Source organism: Mesocricetus auratus, unplaced genomic scaffold (genome assembly GCF_017639785.1).
Source record: "Mesocricetus auratus isolate SY011 unplaced genomic scaffold, BCM_Maur_2.0 Super-Scaffold_100025, whole genome shotgun sequence".
NCBI lineage: Eukaryota > Metazoa > Chordata > Mammalia > Rodentia > Cricetidae > Mesocricetus > Mesocricetus auratus.
This window is the reverse complement of record NW_024429206.1, coordinates 1,364,155-1,370,889: the sequence shown is the minus strand read 5'-3', so window position 1 is coordinate 1,370,889 and position 6,735 is coordinate 1,364,155.

Below are 6,735 nucleotides of genomic sequence, written 5' to 3'. Positions count from 1 at the left end.
CTCCCATATCCTAATCTCCCCTCATCTTTTCCACCTCTCTTTCTCCCATGTCCTTCTGCCCACCCCCTTTCCCCCCAATCCAATTAGGAGATCTCATCCCATAACCCTTCTCTGGGTTATCATGCAAATCTCTTGGGGTCTTCCGTACACACCAGACTCTCTTCTGGCGGTGGGATTGTAGGCTGGCAATGCCCTGCTCCATGTCTAAAATCCATATATGAGAGAGTACATACCATTTTTGTCTTTTTGTGACTGGGTCACCTCACTCAGGATGGTTTCTTCTATGCCATCCATTTGCCTGCAAATTTCAAGATTCCATTTTTTTCTGCTGTGTAGTACTCAATTGTGTACATGTACCGCATTTTCTCTATCCATTCTTCAGTTGAGGGAAATCTAGGTCTCTTCCAGATTTTGGCTATTACAAATAATGCTGCTATGAACATAGTTGAGCAGATGTCCTTATTGTATGAGGGTACATCTTTTGGGTATATGCCTAAGAATGGAATTGCTGGATCTTGTGGAAGACTGATTTTCATTTTCCTGAGGAATCTCCATTCCTATCTCCAAAGTGGCTGCACAAGTTGGCACTCCCACCAGCAGTGGAGGAGTGTTTCCCTTTCTACACATCCTCTCCAGCATAAACTTTGATTTTTGATTTTACCCATTCTGATGGGTGTGAGATGGTATCTCAAAGTTGTTTTGATTTACATTTCCCTGATGGCTAAGGATGTTGAGGACTTTCTCAAGTGTCTCTTGGCCATTTTAGCCTCCTCTGTTGAGAATTCTCTGTTTAGTTCTATACACAACTTTTTGATTGGATTCTTTGGTGTTCTGGAGCCTTGCTTCTTGTGTTCTTTGTTAATTTTGGAGATCAGTCCTCTATGAGATGTGGAGTTGATGAATATCTTTTCCCATTCTGTGGGCTGTCGTTTTGTCCTGATGACTGTATCCTTTGCCCTGCAGAAGCTTCTCAGTTTCAGGAGGTCCCATCTATTAATTGTTGATCTCAGTGTCTGTGCTACTGGCGTTATGTTCAGGAAGCGGTCTCCTATACCAATTTGTTCAAAGGTACTTCCTTCTTTCTCTTCTAAGAGATACAGTGTGGCTGGATTGATGTTGAGGTCTTTGATCCATTTGGACTTAAGTTTTTTGCATGGTGATAGATATGGATCAATCTGTTGTCTTTTACATGCCAGCATCCAGTTACTCCATCACCATTTGTTGAGGATGCTATCTTTTTTCCATTGTATAGTTTTAGTTTCTTTGTCAAAGATCAGGTGTTCTAAGGTGTATGGGTTGATATCAGGGTCTTCGATTCAATTCCATTGGTCTACCTGTCTGTTTTTGTGTCAATACCAAGCTGTTTTCAGGACTATTGTTCTATAATAGAACTTGAAGTCAGGGATGGTGATACCTCCTGAAGTTCCTTTATTATACATGGCTGCATTGGCTATCCTGGGTCTTTTGCTTTTCCATATAAAGTTGAGTATTGTCCTTTTGAGGTCGGTGAAAAATTGCACTGGTATTTTGATAGGGATTCCTTTTGCTTTTGGTAAGATTTCCACTTTTACTATGTTGATCCTACCTATCCAAGAGCATAGGAGATCTTTCCATTTTCTGGTATCTTCTTTAATTTCTTTCTTTAAAGACTCAAAGTTTTGAGTTTGACTGGAGTTACCCCAAGATATTTTATGGCGTTTGTGACTATTGTAAAGGGTGATCTTTCTCTGATTTCTTTCTCAACCCCTTTACTGTCTATATATAGTAAGGCTACTGATTTTTTTAGTTAATTTTGTATCCTGCCACTTTGCTGAAGGTGTTTATCAGCTGTAGGAGTTCCCTGGTAGAATTCTTTGGGTCGTTTATGTAGACTATCATATCATCTGCAAATAGTGAAAGTGTGACTTCTTCCTTTCCAATTTGTATCCTCTTGATCTCCTTTTGTTGCCTTGTTGCTTTACCAAGAACTTCAAGCACAATATTGAAGAGATACGGAGAGAGTGGACATCCTTGTCTTGTTCCTGATTTTAGAGGAATCGCCTTGAGTTTGTCTCCATTTAGTTTGTTTGTTGTATTATATTATTATATTTAGGTATGCTCCTGTTATCACAGATTTCTCCAAGACCTTTATCATGAAGGGGTGTTATATTTTTTCAAAGCCTTTTACAGTGTCTAGTGAGATGATTATGTGATTTTTCTTTTTCAGATTGTTTATATGGTGGATTACACTGATGGATTTTCGTATGTTGAACCATCCCTGCATCCCTGGTATAACGCCTACGGGATCATGGTGTATGATTTTTCTGATGTGTCCTTGGATCCTATTTGCCAGTATATTATTGAGTATTTTTGCATCAATATTCATGAATGATTGGTCTGTAATTCCCTGTCCTAATTGTGTCTTTGTGTGGTTTGTGTACTAAGGTAATTGTAGCCTCGTAAAAAGAATTTGACAGTGATCCTTTTGCTTCTATTGTGTATAACAATTTGAAAAGTATTGGTATTAGCTCTTCCTTGAATTTTTGGTAGAATTCTGCACTTGAAGCTCTCTGGCCCTAGACTTTTTTTCGTTGGAAAACTTTTTATGGCTGCTTCTATTATTTAGGTGTTATAGATCTGTTTAAATTGTTTATCTGTTCTTGATTTAATTTTGGTAAGTGATATCTATCCAGAAAATCATTATCCATTTCCTTTAGATTTCCCAACTTAGTGGAGTACAGATTTTCAAAGTATGACCTGATGATTCTTTGGATTTCCCCAGTGTCTGTTGTTATGCCCCCTTTCTCATTTATGATTTTGTTAATTAGCATGCTCTCTCTCTGTCTTTTGGTTAGGTTTGTCTATCTTTTTGATTTTTGATTTTCTCAAGGAACCAATTCTTTGTTGCATTGATTCTTTGTATTGTTTTCTTTGTTCCTACTTTATGGATTTCAGCTCTCAATTTGAGTATTTCCTGGCATCTACTCCTCCTGGGTGAGTTTACTTCTTTTTGTTCTAGAGCTTTCACGTGTTCTGTTAATTCTCTAGTGTGGCAATTCTCCAGTTCTTAATGTGGGCACTTAGTGCTATGAATTTTCCTTTTAGAACTGCTTTCAAAGTATCCCAAAGTTTTGCATATGTTGTGCCTTCATTTTCAGTGAGTTCTAGGAGGTCTTTTATATCCTTCTTTATTCCTTCCTTTACCCAGGGGTGATGAAATTGAACATTGTTCCATTTCCATGAGTTTGTGAGGCTTCTGCAATTTGTGTTGATGCTAAATTCTAATTTTAAACTGTTGTGGTCTGACAGGATATAGGAGTTTATTCCATTTTTTTGTAATCTGTTGAGGTTTGCTTTATTGCCAAGTATGTGGTCGATTTTAGATAAGGTTCCATGTGGCGTTGAGAAGAAGGTATATTCTTTTTTGTTTGGGTGGAATGTTCTATAGATGTCTGGTAAATCCAACTGTATCATAACTTCTGTTAGTTTCATTGTTTCTATGTTAAGTTTCTGTCTGGTGGACCTGTCCAGTGGTGATAGTGGGATGTTGAATGTGTGTGTGGGATTTAATGTGTGATATGGGTTCTAGTAATGTTTCTTTTATGAATGTGTGTGCCTTTATATTTGGGGCATATATTTTCAGAATTAAGACTTATTCCTGATGGAAATTTTTCCTATGATGAATATGAAATGACCTTCTTCATCTCTTTTGATTAATTTTAGTTTGAAGTCTATTTTGTTAGATATTAGGATAGCTACACCTGCTTGTTTCTTATGTCTATTTGATTGGAAATTCCTTTCCCAACCCTTAACCTTGAGGTCTGTCTTTGATATTGAGGCATATTTCTTGTATGCAGTAGAAGGATGGATTCTGTCTTTATATCCATTCTGGTAGCCTGTGTCTTTTTATAGGTGAGTTATTTGCTATTCAGGGGTCTTAATGTCCATTGATGGTTGATTCTTGTTTGCTTTGGATCTGTTTTTAGTGATGGATTTGTGTGTGAGTTTTTCCACTATTTCTGATTTCTGGTAAAGTAAAATTATATATTTCCTATGTTATTTGAGTAAAATTAACTTCCTTGGGTCAGAGTTTTCCTTCTAGAACTTTCTGTAGGGTTGGATTTGTGCATACGTATTGCATAAATCTGGTTTTGTCATGGAATATCTTGTTTCCTCCATCTATAGTGATTGATAGTTTTGCTGGGAATAGTAGTCTGAGCTGGAATCTGTGGTTTGTAGAACATCTATCCAGGACCTTCTGGCTTTCATAGTTTCCATGGAGAAGTCAGGTGTAATTCTGATGGGTTCGCCTTTATAAGTTACTTGGTCTTTTTCCTTTGTTGCTTTTAACATTCATTCTTTATTCTGTATGTTTGGCGTTTTGATTATTATGTGGTGAGAGGACTGGTTTTTTTGGTTCAGTCTATTTGGTGTTCTATAAGCTTCTTGTACTTTCATAGGCATCTCCTTCTTCAATTTAGGAAAGTTTTCTTCTATGATTTTGTTGAATATCTTTTCTGCTCCATTGATCTGGGCTTCTTCGTCTTCTCCTAGACCCATTATTCTTAGATTTGGTCTTTTCACAGTGTCCCATGTTTCCTGGATATTTTGTGTTAAGGATTTGTTGTATTTAAGACTTTCTTTTGACGCCGGGCGGTGGTGGCGCAAGCCTTTAATCCCAGCACTCGGGAGGCAGAGACAGGCGGATCTCTGTGAGTTCGAGGCCAGGCTGGACGGACAGCCTCCAAAACAATACAGAGAAACCCTGTCTCATAAAACCAAAAAAAAATCTTTCTTTTGTCAATGAATCTATTTCCTCTAGTTTATCTTCAGTGTACAAGATTCTGTCTTCCATCTCTTTTATTCTGTTAGTTATGCTTGCATCTGTAGTTCCTGATTGTTTATTCAGCCTTTAAATATCAAGCATTACCTCAGTTTGTGTGTTTTTTTATTGTCTCAATTTCAGGTTTTGAACTGTTAGAATTGTTTCCTTCGTCTGTTTTTTGTTTTTTCTTGGCTTTCCTTGCTTTCTTTAAGAGATTTGTTGATTTCTTGCATTTTTTGGTTTGTGTTTTCTTCTGTTTCTTTAAGGGATTTTCTCATATCCTCTTTGAGGGCCTCTATCACTTTTAGGAGGTTGTTTTGCAGGTCATTCTTTTCTGTTTCATCTGTGTTGGTATGTTTATTGCTGATGTAGAGTTTCTAGACTCTGGTGGCGTCATACTGGTTCTTCTGTTGTTGGCTGTGTTTTTATATTGCCTTCTTTCAGTGGAGGCTCATGGGGTCTCTTCCTCTTCTGGTAGGTTTGGGTCTAAGGATCTTTTCCAGTGGGTTGAAGCAGGTTCAATACTCTGATAGACACAGGTGGGTCTGAGACACTCTCAAGCACAGGGCAGAGACCAGAGGGGATTGAAGACTCAAGCCCAGGGCAGGGGCTCAAGTGCAGGGCAGAGAATTGAGGGCACTGGAGACTGGGGTGTGGCCAGACTCAGGATGATCCTTCCAGGCAGGGTGGGTCCTCTCAAGGAGCAGAGAATGCCCAGGGAGACAGAAGCTGGGGGATGTTGGGAGTTGGGGCCTAGAGCAGAGCTCCCACTCACCTCAAGCACTGGACAGAGACCAGAGGGGGTTGAAGACTGAGGTGTGGCCAGACTCAGGGTGATCTTTCCATGAAGGGCAGGCCCTCTCTAGGCTCAGAAAATGCTCAGAGAGACAGAAGAAGGGCGATGTAGGAAGCTGAGGCTCAGAGCAGGGCCACCACACACCTCAAGCACTGTGCAGGGGCCATAGGGCACTGAAGACTGAGTTGTGGCCAGAATCAGGGTGATCTTTCCATGCAGGGCAGGTCCTCTGTAGGCTCAGAAAATGCCCAGAGAGACAGAAGCAGGGGAATGTAGGGAGTTGGGCTCAGAGCAGGGCCCATGCTCACCTCAACAACTGGGAAGGGGCTGGAGGGGGCTTAAGCAAGTTGGGAAAGTTTTATATCATGATCTTGTAAGATATGCTTTCTGTACCTTTTAGGTAATCTTCTCCTTCTTCTATCAATATTTTTCTTAGGTCTGGTGTTTTCACAGCGTCCTATATTTCCTGGACATTTTGTGTTTAGGATTTGTTGGAATTAACATTTTTTTCCACTGAGGAATCTATTTCCCATATTGTATCTTCAACATATGAGAATCTGTCTTCTATCTCTTGTATTCTGTTGGCTATGCTTGCACCCATAGTTCCTGGTAATTTACCCAGATTTTTCATTTCCAGAATAACTTCAACTTCTGTTTTCTTCATTGCTCCTATTTAAGTTTTAAAGACTTGGACCGTTTGATTTTTTTCCCCTTGGCTTTCCACACTGTATAAGGTATTTATTGATTTCTTCAAATTTTCAGTAGATTTTATTTAAATTGTAAACAACCTTATTTTACATGCCAATCCCAGTGTCCTCTCTGTCCCATCCTACCATGCCACTCCCACCACAAACCCAACTACCCTAATCAGCCATCCACTCCCCTGGGAGGGTGAAGCTTTCCATGAGAGATCATGGAAGAATACTTCAGGAAGACTGGACATGAACTCACAGACACTGGCAACACACAGAGGCCAGCTTAGGCCGAAGCCAGATGGGGTCCCGACTAGAGAGGGAAAGTGAATTCAAAACCAGCCCTAAACTAACAGTTATGTTCAAGTGATAAATAACCTTGCACAAAGGAAAAATTTCTCCAAAAGAGTATCACTGAGTATATGATTCACTTTTTTTTCTTT